This window comes from Sminthopsis crassicaudata, chromosome 3 (assembly GCF_048593235.1).
Source record: "Sminthopsis crassicaudata isolate SCR6 chromosome 3, ASM4859323v1, whole genome shotgun sequence".
Classification (NCBI taxonomy): Eukaryota; Metazoa; Chordata; class Mammalia; order Dasyuromorphia; family Dasyuridae; genus Sminthopsis; species Sminthopsis crassicaudata.
In genome coordinates this window covers 496487700-496501737 of record NC_133619.1, presented here as the reverse complement: position 1 = coordinate 496501737, position 14038 = coordinate 496487700, and the positions used below count along the sequence as shown (strand labels likewise).

At 37.6% G+C, this 14038-nt stretch overlaps 1 long non-coding RNA gene across 1 annotated transcript; it reads right to left on the bottom strand.

Annotated features, from left to right (window-relative positions):
- Positions 1-236: 236 nt before the first annotated feature.
- Positions 237-12482, bottom strand: LOC141563141 (uncharacterized). The gene is made up of 3 exons (XR_012488343.1): positions 11404-12482; positions 2030-2204; positions 237-1328 (listed from the first exon to the last, which is right to left on the bottom strand). It is a non-coding gene; the product is annotated as an uncharacterized LOC141563141 (long non-coding RNA).
- Positions 12483-14038: the final 1556 nt, after the last annotated feature.

Below are 14038 nucleotides of genomic sequence, written 5' to 3'. Positions count from 1 at the left end.
CCTTCCTGATGATACCAAGTTTCTTTGAACCCTTTCCAGTACAGAGTAGTTTGTAATCTTCTCTTATTAAGAAGAAGCTTGACAGAGAAGAGTAAGTCACATCACTTTCTTTTTTTTAATGCTTAATTTTTTTTATTTTTACTTTTTTATTATAGCTTTTTATTTATAAGATATATGCATGGGCAATTTTTCAGTATTGATAATTGCAAAACCTTTTGTTCCACTTTTTCCCCTCCTTCCTCCCATCCCTTCCCCCAGATGGCAGGTAGACAAATACATGTTAAATATGTTAAAGTATATGTTAAATACAATATATGTATACATGTCCATATAGTATATTTTGTGCACAAAAAGAATCGGACTTTGAAATAGTGTGCAATTAACCTGTGAAGGTAATCAAAAATGCAGGCGAACAAAAATAGAGGGATTGGGGATTCTATGTAGTGGTTCACACTCATTTCCTGAGTTCTTTCACTGGGTGTAGCTGGTTCCATTCGTTACTGTTCTATTGGAGCTGATTTGTTTCATCTCATTGTTGAAGATGGCTATGTCCATCAGAATTGATCATCATATAGAGTCACATAACTTTCATTCACTCCTTCCCCTAAAATCCTCCTCACCAATAGTTTTGGTGGGGAAGTCAGAATACTATTTGCTACTCATTGTCATTCGTATTCTCTCCCTTTGAGATCAGAGAAAGCTCTCCTTTGACATTTACACTATCCAAATTCATCACACAATCGATTTTGATAGCCATTATTTATTGACTCCCATGACAAATAGTATCTGCTTCATAATCCTTTTGACCCAACTCCTGCCTTCATTTAAGGGAAGTTCAACAAGTGTATTTATGCTTCCTCAACTTCTCTAATTTCCTATTTTTTCAATCTATTCACGTCAATCTATGACATATTTTCACATTGTTAATGTAAATGGATTGAAAGCTTTCTGGGCTTTTTTCTCATTGCAACCAATGAGTTTCACAAACTTTTCACTCTTATCATTTCAGTAAGTTGAGATCTGAATGCTGAAAGGCCTCACTAACTTTTTTCACCTTGTAGAGAATAACGTACATCATGTGAAGGACAAAAATGAACTTGAATGAATGAATCTGATGAAGGCCTTCAGCTTTTATTTTAGCATCAGATAGGCAAGTTGTTTCAGAAATCTCTTATAAACCTTGTAAAATGATGAAGTAATTTTGTTTTGTAAAAATGATGGAGTAATTTTGTTTTACAGCAGTTATTTCTTCTGCTCTGCATGCCCAACTGTGTTTGACAGAGACTTCAAAGTCTTCAGCTGAAATCCTTTTTGTGAAATCTCCATACCTATAGCTTGCCAAAATTAACAGAGGAAGAAGTAAATTGGTTAAACAGTCCCATTTTAGAAAAAGAAATAAAACAAGCTATTAATCAACTCCTTAAGAAAAAATCCCCAGGACCAGATGGATTTACATGTGAATTCTACCAAACATTTAAAGAACAACTAACACCAATGCTATATAAACTATTTGAAAAAATAAGGATTGAAGGAATTCTACCAAATTCCTTTTATGACACAGACATGGTACTGATACCTAAACCAGGTAGATTGAAAACAGAGAAATAAAATTATAGACCAATCTCCCTACTAAATATTGATGCAAAAATCTTAAATAAAATATTAGCAAAAAGATTACAGAAAAGCATCCCCAGGATAATACACCATGGCCAAGTAGGATTTATACCAAGAATGCAGGGCTGGTTCAATATTAGGAAAACTACTAGCATAATTGACTATATCAATAACCAAATTAACAAAAACCATATGATCATCTCAATAGATGCAGAAAAAGCATTTGATAAAATCCAACATCCATTCCTAGTAAAAACACTTGAGAATATAGGAATAAATGGACTTGGACTTCCAGCCAAGATTGCGGAGAGGACACACACATCTGCTAAAGCTCCATATTTTCTCTCAGAATAACTTATCTCATGACAAACCTCAGAATTAGTGCTTGACTATAAAAAAAACCACAAATAATTACCAAGAGAAGATATCCTCGAAAGTCGCCAGAAAAGGTCTGTTTTTGCTCGCAGATGGGGAAGGTTTTAGATCGGGTACAAACTGAAGGCAGGCAGCTGCAGCACAGCAGAGTAAGGGAGGCAGCTCACAGCTGAGCAGACCATAGGGGGGTGGGGTGTGATCTCAGCCACTTTGCCCTGGCAGCAAGTCAGTAGACAAACAGAGAAGCTAAAAACACAGGTGGTGAAGACTATAACCCCCAAAAGCTAGCATCTTTCAGGACCTGGCCACACACACACACCCAGAGTGCCTCAGCATGCTCTCAGAGTCTCAGAGCACAGATGTAGCACAGCCATTGCTGTCCTGCTAGTGCCTCACTGCTGTCCCCCGCAGTCTGTAGAGGAAGTTCGGTAATAATATCAAGCTCCCCCCCCCCCCCAAAAAAAGTGGGCCATTTGTTTTCCTTGTTAGTTTTCTTTGACTCTTCTTTGACAAAATGAGCAAAAAGTTAAAGCGCACTCTAACCATTGATAGCTTCTATATGGATAGAGAGCAGACTTTAAACCCTAAAAAGACTGAAAACAGACTATCTTCAGATGAATCCCCAAAGGAGGAAATCATCTGGTCCTCAGCACAAAAGACTCTCACAGAAGAAATTAAAAAGGCTCTCACAAGAGAACTAGAAGAAAAATGGGAAAAGGAAAGGGAAGCTTGGCAAGAGAATATGGATAAGTCATCCCACTCATTTAAAGATAGAGTGGGTAAAGAAATCAAATCTCTGAAAAGCAGAAGTAGTGAGTTGGAAAAAGAAAATAGCTCTCTAAAAAATAAAATGGGTGAAATAGAAAAAAATTCCATAGAACAAAACAACTCACTTAAAATTAGAAAAATTAGAAAAAGATATTTTTTAAAAAGTGAGTGAAGAAAATACTTCATTGAAAATCAGAATGGAACAAATGGAATTGAATGACTTGAGGACACACCAAGAATCAGTCAAGCAAAACCAAAACAATGAAACAATGGAAAAAAATATCAAATACCTTCTTGGGAAAACAACAGACCTGGAAAATAGATCTAGGAGAGACAATCTGAGAATGATTGGACTCCCTGAAAAATATGATGGAAAAAAAAAAAAAGATCCTGGACATTATTTTCCAGGAAATTATCAAAGAGTACTGCCCAAATGTTTTAAAAACAGAGGGTAAAATAGAAATTGAAAGAATTCATCAATCACCTACTGAAAGGGACCCTAAAATCAAAACATCAAGAAATATAGTGGCCAAATTCCAGAAGCATCAGAAGAAGGAAAACATACTGCAAGCTGCTGGAAAAAAATCAATTCAAATATGGAGGAGCCACAATAAGGATTACCCAGGATCTAGCAGAGTCCACATTAAAGGATCGAAGGGCCTGGAATATGATATTCTTAAAGGCTAAGGAACTTGGTATGCAGCCAAAAATAAATTACCCAGCAAAAATGAGCATCTTTTTCCAGGGAAGAAGATAGACATTCAAAAAATAAGTGAATTTCATCTATTCTTGATGAAAAAACTGGATCTAAACAAAAAGTTTAATCTACAAATATAGAACTCAAGAGAAATCTAAAAAGGTAAAAGGAAATCTTGGAAACTATATTTCTACTATAAATATATATAAAGAACACATGTTTACATTGTTCTAGAAACTAGAGGTGGAAAGGAAATTGTACCCAAAAAAGTGTAAAATGGGGGTACTACATGTCATAATGAGGCATATCTGAGAGAAAGAACGGAGGGGGATGAACAAAGTGTGTATCGTAATGCCATCAGAATTGGCTTAAAGAGAAAAATATTAGAAATATTTGATTTTGGGAAATGAATGTAAACTGTTATTTTTACCTTCTGAATCCAATTCTTCCTGTGCAACAAAAAATTCGGTTCTACACACATATATTGTATCTAGAATATACTGTAATATATTTAACATATATAAGACTGCTTGCCATCTGGGGGAGGGGGTTGGGGGAGGAAGGGAAAAAATCTGAATAGAATTAAGTGCAAGGGATAATGTTGTAAAAAATTACCCATGCATATGTACTGTCAAAAAAATGTTATAATTATAAAATTTAAAAAAAAAAAAAAAAAAAGGGCAAAAAAAAAAAAGAAATATTTGATTTATGGTGAAACTTCTCCCACCTCATTGAAAAGTGAAAGGGGAAAAGTGAAAAGGGAAGGAGTAAGCTAAATGGAAGGGAATACAGAAATTGTGAGGAAAAGGGGTAAAATAGGGAGAGGAACTTTAAGGTGGGGGATGGCTGTAAAAAGCAAGTGGTGCTCACAAGTTTAATACAGGGGAAGGGGGTAAGAGAAAGTATACACACACTCTTGGAACGATGATGGCATGTAGGATCTGTTTGTGTCACCTCTTATAAGGAGATTTTCCTCATCCTGCAAGTGTAATGTGCTGTTGTCTCCAGAAACTGCCGATCGCTCTCTGGTCTAGAGGAGAGACTTCTTCCTCCAGAGAGCCCCCTCAAGTCTGGCCCAGACAAGAGACTCTCCTCTGAGTGCCGCCCTCTTTTATCCTCCCAGAGAATGGGCGTGGGATAACGCAAGGGCTTCTGGGAAAAATTACTTCAACCAATGAACTTGCTCCTCCTAAGCATGCAAGCTCCTCCCCAGGAATTCACAAGTAAAACTCCAAGTAAAGGCCGGAACTAGAGAATTGTTAAGTACTGACTTAGCACTTAGTAAGAACCTAATATCTCATTATCTCATTAGCACTTAGTAAGAACTTAACAGGAAGGAAAGGAGAAAAGCATAAGCAGGGGTTAACAGGATGGCAAGCAATATAGAATGAGTCATTCTAACCATAAATGTGAATGGGGTATACTCCCCCATAAAGAGGAAGCAGTTAGCAGACTGGATTAAAAGCTAGAATCCTACTATATGTTGTTTACAGGAAATACACCTGAAACAGGGTGATACATTCAGAATAAAAGTAAAAGGGTGGAGCAGAATCTACTATGCTTCAGGTGAAACCAAAAAAGTAGGGGTAGCCATTCTTATCTCAGATCAAGCAAAAACAAAAATTGATCTAATTAAAAGAGATAAGGAAGGGCATTATATCTTGGTAAAGGGTAGCATACATAATGAAGCAGTATCAATATTAAACATATAAGCACCAAGTGGTATAGCATTTAAATTCTTAAAAGAGAAATTAGGAGGAATAAATGGAATTTTCCTTAAAATAGTCAGGAGCATCTATTTAAAACCATCAGTAAATATCATTTGTAATGGGGATAAACTGGAACCATTCCCAATAAGATCAGGAGAGAGCCCACTATCACCATTACTATTCAATATTGTATTAGAAATACTAGCTTCGGCAATAAGAGTTGAGAAAGAGTATAATGGAATTAGAATAGGTAATGAGATTCTACTATTCTACTACTAGCATATATACTAGTAATATACTACTCCTACATTATAAAGCAGTGGTCACCAAAATCATTTTGTATTGGCTAAGAAACAGACTATTTGATCAGTAGAATAGGTTAGATTCATAGGACAAAATAGTGAACATCTATAAGCAAGTTAGTGTTTGACAAACCCAAAGATCCCAACTTTTGGGATAAGAATTTATTATTTGACAAAAACTGCTGGGAAAACTGGAAATTAGGCATGGACCCACTCTTAATACCACATACCAAGATAAGATCAAAATGAGTCCATGATTTAGGCATAAAGAACGAGATCATAAATAAATTAGAGGAACATAGGATAGTTTACCTCAGACTTGTGGAAGAGAAAGGAATTTGTAACCAAAGGAGAACTAGAGATCATTATTGATCACAAGATAGAAAATTTTGATTACATCAAATTAAAAAGCTTTTGTACAAACAAAACTAGTGCAAACAAGATTAGAAGGGAAGTAACAAACTGGGAAAATATTTTTACAGTTAAAGGTTCTGATAAAGGTCTCATTTCCAAAATATATAGAGAACTGACTCTAATTTATAAGAAATCAAGCCATTCTCCAATTGATAAATGGTCAAAGGATATGAACAGACAATTTTCAGATGATGAAATTGAAACTATTTCTACTCATATGAAAGAGTATTCCAAATCACTATTGATCAGAGATACCACTACACACCTGTCAGATTGGCTAAGATGACAGGAAAAAATAATGATGAATGTTGGAGGGGCTGTGGGAAAACTGGGACACTGGTGCATTGTTGGTGGAGTTGTGAAAGAATCCAACCATTCTGGAGAGCAATCTGGAATTATGCCCAAAAAGTTATCAAAATGTGCATACCCTTTGATCCAGCAGTGCTACTACTGGGCTTATATCCCAAAGAAATACTAAAGAAGGGAAAGGGACCTGTATGTGCCAAAATGTTTGTGGCAGCCCTTTTTATAGTGACTAAAAACTGGAAAATGAATAGATGCCCATCAATGGGAGAATGGTTGGGTAAATTATTGTATATGACTGTTATGGAATATTATTGTTCTGTAAGAAATAACCAGCAGTATGAATACAGAGAGGCTTGGAGAGATTTACATGAACTGATGCTGAGTGAAATGAGCAGAACCAGGAGATCATTATACACCTCAACAACAACACTGTATGAGGATGTATTCTGATGGAAGTGGATATCTCCAAGAAAGTGATCCAATTCAGTTCCAACTGATCAATGATGGACAGAATCAGCTATACCCAGAGAAGGAACACAGGGAAATGAGTGTAAACTGTCTGCATTTTTGTTTTTCTTCCCAGGTTATTTTTACCTTCTGAATCCAATTCTTCCTGTGCAACAAGAAATTTGGTTCTGCACACATATATTGTATCTAAGATATACTATAACACATTTAACATGTATGGGACTGCCTGCCATATAGGGGAGGGGAAGGAGGGAAAAATTCGTAATAGAAGTGAGTACAAGGGATAATGTTGTAAAAAAAAATTACCCATGCATATGTATTGTAAAAAAAAAAAAAGTTATAATTATAAAACTAATAAAAATAAAGTATATTAAAAATAACAAAAAAAAGAAAATTTTCCATTGAACAATGCTAAAAAAAAAAAAAAAGAAAAAAGAAACTATTTCTACTCATATGAGTGTTCCAAATCACGATTGATCAGAGAAATGCAAATTAAGACAACTCTGAGATAGCACTATACACTTGTCAGATTGGTTAAGATGACAGGAAAAGATAATGATGAATATTGGAGGGGATGTGGGCAAACTGGGACACTGATGCATAGTTGGTGGAACTGTGAATGAATCCAACCATTCTGGAGAGCAATCTGGAATTATGCTCAAAAAGTTATCAAACTGTGCATACCCTTTGATGCAGCAGTGTTACTCCTGGGCTTATATCCCAAAGAGATATTAAAGAAGAGAAAGGGACGTGTATGTGCAAAAATGTTTGTGGCAGCCCTTTTTGTAGTGGCTAGAAACTGGAAATTGAATGGATGCCCATCAACTGGAGAATGGCTGGGTAAATAGTGGTATATGAATGTTATGGAATATTATTGTTCTGTAAGAAATGACCAGCAGGATGAATACAGGGAGGCTTAGAAGGATTTTCACGAACTGATGCTAAGTGAAATGAGCAGAACCAGGAGAACATTATACATTTCAACAACAATACTGTATGAAGATTTATTCTGATTTAAGTGGATATCTTTGACAAAGAGAAGATCCAATTCAGTTCCAATTGATCAATGATGGATAGAATCTGTTAGACCCAGAGAAAGAACACTGGGAAATTAATGTGCATGACTTGAATTTTTGTTTTCCTTCTTAGGTTATTTTTACCTTTCTGAATACGATTTTTCTTGCTCAACAAGATAACTGTATGGATCTGCACACATATATTGTATCTAAGATATGCTTTAACATGTTTAACATGTATGAGACTGCCTGCCATCTAGGGGAGAGGGTGGAGGGAGGTTAGTGAAAAGTTGGAACAGAATTGAGTGCAAGGGACAATGTTGAAAAATTACTCATGCATATGTTCTGTCAATAAAAAGCTATAATAATAATAAAAAAAGAAATCTCCATACCTATGGTACCCTGGACTTCCCTCCATGAAGGCATAATGAGTTTGAATAACACCCAAAAAGTAAAAAACATTTCCATTTTGTTTACCTGAGATGCATACATGCATCTATGAGAACAAGGTTCAAGCAATGTGCATAACAAAGTACATTAAATATTTCATTGTAACATTTAATTTGAATTCCTGAAATATATTTGGACAAAAAAGAAATGCTATAAAACCAAATGGGACAATAACTGAACTTTAAGAATGTCAAGGATATCATTTAATTGATCAAAAACTGATGGAGCTTTCCTTGTTAATAATCTCTGAAATAACATAAAATGGTAGACTGAACTATGTTTTTCATTGTCAAAGTAGCATATTATGATGGACATCTGTACATGGTATCCACAAAGTAGTATCCTCAACAATTACTATGACCATTTTTCCATTTAGTGAAGGCAAAACCTTTTGTTGCATGACACTTTGCAAAGCCACAATTATATAATTTTGGATATGATTATTTAAGTGACATTTTGAGATTATTGCACATGTTTTACCATCATAGGATCAGTCTTTAAAAATTTAATATTTTTCTCCAATTAATATAAAAATAATTTTTACATTCATTCTTTGACATTTTTGAATTCCAAATTCTTCCCTCATCCAGAAGGCAAGGAACCAAATATTGGCCATACATGTGTGCTTTCATGTAAAAAAAAAAAAGTCTCCAGGAAGATATGTTGTCTTTCGAAAGAAAACACAGACCACTCTTCCCCTTTGCCCCCCCCCAAAAAAGGAAAAAAATATATATATTTTGATATGGATTCAAACTTTACCAGTTTTCTCTCTGTAGGTAAAGAGCCTCTCTCTTCAGAAGTCTTTCAGAATAGGCCCAGATCATTGTATTGCTAAGAATAGCTAAGTCTTTTACTTATCATCATACAACATTGCTATTACTGTATACAATGTTCTTCTGACTGCTAACTTCACTTTTTATCAGTAATGCTAGTCTTTCCAGGTTTTTCTGAGAGCATACTGCTCATTATTTTTTAAAGTTCAGCAGTTTTCATCACCACCACACACAACCTTAGCCATTTTCCAACTGATAGACATAGGATCAATTTTTTTTTGAAGAATATGAATAAGATTTAGAAGTAAACTTTTCTCAGAATTGTCAGTTTTTTCACTTTGGTTCCTGAATGTGCCTCTCTTTTTTTGCCAAACAGAAAACAAGGTAAATCAGTCTCTCCACTACATTTTGGTTGTAACACTGGTCTTCCTGTTCTGCTTGTTCTTACCTAAATGGATTTCCATTGGCTCAAATCTGACCCTGAGAATAACCAATTTATGAAATTTTGATACCTAGTATTTTTTAAAACATCCATTAGCCCAAAGCCAGTTGTTGTTGTTGTTGTTGTTTTAATTATAGCTTTTTATTTACCAGCCTCTCCCCCTGATGGCAGGTTGACCAATATATGTTAAATATGTTAAAGCATAAATTAAATACAATATACGTATACATGTTCATACAGTTGTTTTGCTGTACAAAAAGAATCGGACTGTGAAATAGTGTACATTTAGCCTGTGAAGGAAATAAAAAATGCAGGTGGACAAAAGTAGAGGGATTGGGAATTCTATGTAGTGGTTCATAGTCATCCCCCAGAGTTTCTTTCGCTGGGTGTAGCTGGTTCAGTTCATTACTACTCTATTGTAACTGATTTGGTTCATCTTATTGTTGGAGAGGGTCACGTCCATCAGAATTGATCATCATATAGTATTGTTGTTGAACTATATAATGATCTCTTGGTCCTGTTCATTTCACTCAGCATCAGTTCATGTAAGTCTCTCCAGGCCTTTCTGAAATCATTCTGTTGGTCATTTCTTACAGAACAATAATATTCACATACCACAATTTATTCAGCCATTCTCCAATTGATGAGCATCCACTCAGTTTCCAGTTTCTGGCCACCACAAAGAGGGCTGCCACAAACATTCCAAAGACAGTTTTCAAATTGTCTTCAATAAATGCTGGATTAGTGTGAACTTTATTTGCTGTCTCAGACAAAAAACAAAATGCTGCATCTTTTGATAGGCTATGTTAACCACTTATACTTTTCATATGAATCAGACTGAAAATTTCTTTGTTCATTTCACATTTTATTTCTAGCCTGATATTATTACTAGAAAATTTAGGCTGATAAGCCCTTCTAGAAAATGAAGGCTTTCTTTCTAATTTAGTTTTTAGAATATCATAGATTGGATTATCAAATGGAATATTTGACAGCTTTGTATAGGAACTACACTGACTTGAAGTAAAAAAGCTTGTCGGTCTTTAGTCAGTTTATTGCAAGTAATGGGAGTGATGGTAGTGTTATCTTTATGTAAGCTTTTAACCAAGAATTCTGTGATATTTGAACCATCAGCACATTTATTGTAATTCAGCTTATCTGCTCCTTTCATCTTAACATCAAATTGATCCATATTTTAAAATGAAAAGGAAGTATCACATGATTGAATAAAATGGAAAGCCATAGCCTTGTCTATTTCAGTAGAGTACAAGCAACAGAGAATACAAACACTAGTCAGGGAGGCGTCATGCCTGACCCAGCCTGTTCCAGATGTCTAATAAACTTTATACTAATAGAGAGAAAGGGGATCACCAAGAGAAACCCAAGGGCTACATAGTATGAGCAAATGCTGGTTTTCTACCAGACATCCAGGTCTTTGTACAAGCAGGATTTAAATCCTGCCTGGGTTAAAAAAACCTTTTTGCAAAAGGCACTCCTGCTTTCCCACTACCCGATTAAAGCACTTTCCTTCTGATATTATCTATCTATAGTCAATAGGTAATCACATCTTAAGATTTATGTGAAAACCTAGTTTATTACAAGAAAAATAACATGTATGTGGAACCCAAAGGATTCCCAGTCTTTACAGAAATTTACATTTTTATAATAGCCAGACAAAGGGAGAAAGGAATACCAAGAAGTACAGGACTGGAAGAAGGAACATGCAGCAGAGATGGGGAAAAAAAAGATAAGACCATTTCCCACGGGGAGGAGCAAAGTATTAACAAAAGCTTCATTCTTTTCCTTTGGGAATTGCCAAACTAAAACTTTTAAAACTGTGGGTTGAGACCTCAGTATGGGGTGGAATAACTGAATATGGGGGATGTAAAAATTTTGACAAACGTTAAAGGTTCTGCCAAGATTTCTTTATGTAAAAATAAACAAGCACACCCATCTCATTAGTATGCAAAATTGCTTTCACCTTTAATGAATGGTAAAATATGTATACCAAAGAATTGTTTTAAAATAAATTTATGATTTATCATCAGTGTTTGACTTCTATGTATACGTACCTGGGATCGAGTAAAAAATGCTCCAACAAAAGGGGTTTTGAGTGGGAAAAGTTCTAGCAGCTTGCGCTGGACCACGAAGAGAGGAGGGCCAGTTTATGTGCAAGGACTCCAGCTCCGCAAGCATTCGTCCCAGCCTGACACAGACGGTGGGCGCCCGCCTCCTTCCCGGGGACACTCAGGGAACCCAGCGCGAGGAGAAACAACAAATTGTCAGTTGCCACACTCATGCTGAGTCCGGTGTTTCTGGAAAATATGGAACTCAAAAAGCCAGATTCAGGGGCCCCTAAAGTCTGTAAACACTACAGTTTACGTCTAAGTGTATCAGTATAGAGCCACATATCCATCGTTATATGTTTGTTACAAATCCTGAGCAAGTCAAACCTCAGAAAGTTTTCTCGGTAACGGACGGATTCCCCCAGAAGGCACTGGGGCTCCCTTCAGCTCCAGATCTATGACCGGGATAGCATCTTTAACCACAAAGGCACTTTTTAAAAAGACGCCGGGGCGGGGCTGGGGCCATCACAGCCAGTACTTTTTGTGGAAGAACTCAGCCGCCTTCATCGCTAGAGCAGTAGGCAGAAACCTGAAATGTTCCTGCTCACAAACACATGGCGGGGCGGGGTCAGAACGGCTGTTTGATCTGCCCGGCGGTACCTAGAGAAGGAAGCGGGGGAGGGGCCCGGGCTGGGCACCTCCCACAGGCGTTCACGCGCATAGCAGAAAGGTGGGCAAGGCCGCAAGACCCCCAGAAAAAAGGTCCAAAAAGGTTCACATAGAGGGCGTGGGGGTCAGGCTTTCCACTCTTGGACATAGAGGTTAGTGTTGCGTGGCTCAGAAGTCATTGCTACGTCTTCCGAGGATAGCCCGGGCTCACTGCGTGCCCTTCGGGAGCCCAGACCCTCTGAAAACACACACTGCGCCTGCGTCACCACTAAACTTTCCTACCAGCAGTCCATAAAAACTTAAATTCCTGTCAGGCACCGCTGCGACGGCTGGACGACTCCCACCTCGTGGGATATCTCAGGCACAGACACTTCCGCTGAAGCTGTCCTAAACTCCCGAGAACTGACGGAAATTTATTCGCTCTAGCCCGACGCGAAAGTACTTAATCTGCACTAAGCCACTCTCTTAGCCATTTTCCTGAAGCGTACTCGGGGAGACACGTGACCGACGTCGATGCAGCCATATTGTTTGTGGGCAGGCAGCTGCCAGGCTTGGAGTCGAGTTCGTCGTGTTTGCTAATTTACTAGTTGAAAGCTGGTGCTTATTCTGAAGGGAACGGCGCCTACAGCCATGATTTGGCTCACCCGGGAGACAAGGATTAGCCCTACTTCGGAATCTGAATCTCTTACTCTTAAAGAGTGGACATAAGGGAATGGGGAAGTTTAAAAAGGAAAACAAGTTTGACTGAAGGCTTGGGAAAGGAACAGTACGGAATCTCCATCCGAAGAAGTTCTTCGGCCTCCATCTTGGATACGGGCAAATGAAATTGAGGCGAACATTTGCATGCTCAGGTGTTCGACCCAAAAGCTGGGCATGCGCTTTTTGATTTTCTTGCTTTTGTATCCCTCCCTTAATCTTTATGCAGCTCTGAAAGCAGGTATTGCCCCGCCTTTCCACGCTAAGAAGCCTTTGAAGCGCCGGGATTGGCCGTGTAGCTATTTGTAATTGTAAATCGCTACCTGCTCTGCGTCCTCACCCGCTTCTGTAACTGGGGAGCTTTGGGCTGGGTGGGGACTTGGGCGCCCCCAGCTGTGAAGGAGGAGCGTGGGCTGCGGGAAGCAGCCGGAATCATACACTTCCTTAGGGCATCCCCGTCCCACACCATCATTGTACCGTGTGGTTCCCAGTCCGCTGAGGAAGAAGCGCACCGAGTGAGGCCTACATTTCGTTAACGACCAGTTTATCGTTTTTATTATCGTTATGTGAAAAAGGAGCAGGATGCGACCCAAGGAGGGCTGTGTCCTAAATAGTGGCCTAGAAGTCAGCCTTTAAAAGAAGTGATAGTCACAAAATCTAAAGGAAAACCCCGTTAATGAAGAACAGAAGGGAGGAGGACTAGTTAAGATTAATGCTTTAAAAAAAAGCAAATCTTGCGGGTGGACTAATTGTAGACAAAAATGGAATTAAAGTGGATTTCCTCCCTCTGATAGGATTCGGGTTGAGAAGATGAGTATGAATTAGTTTCTTTTGTTTATATGTCTAGTTTTGGGAAGACTACCTAGAATCCTAAGTACAGAGCTGTAATGGATTGGACAGGGTCATGTAAACCCAGCCCATGAACTTTCAGATGAAGAAACCGAGCTTCAGAGAGGTTGAAGAAGCATCAGAGGAAGGATTTAAATTCAAGTTACTTTATTCTAGAAGTAGTATTTATCCACCCTTTTTTCCAGCTCTAAAACCTGATGATTTGGGTCCTGTGGAATTCCATCTCCTCATTCCTAATGGAGCTAATTTGTTACCTGCCCTTCTAAATATTATTTTAATAAGTAATACAAAGGTAATGATGTAAAAGATTCATTCTGTTCAACAAATCTTTAAAATTCAGTTCAAATGCCATCTCTAGGAAATCTGCTTTGCTCTTTCCCTTTTCCCCTTTGGTAATGAACTTTTCTCCTGTGCCTCCCCATCACCT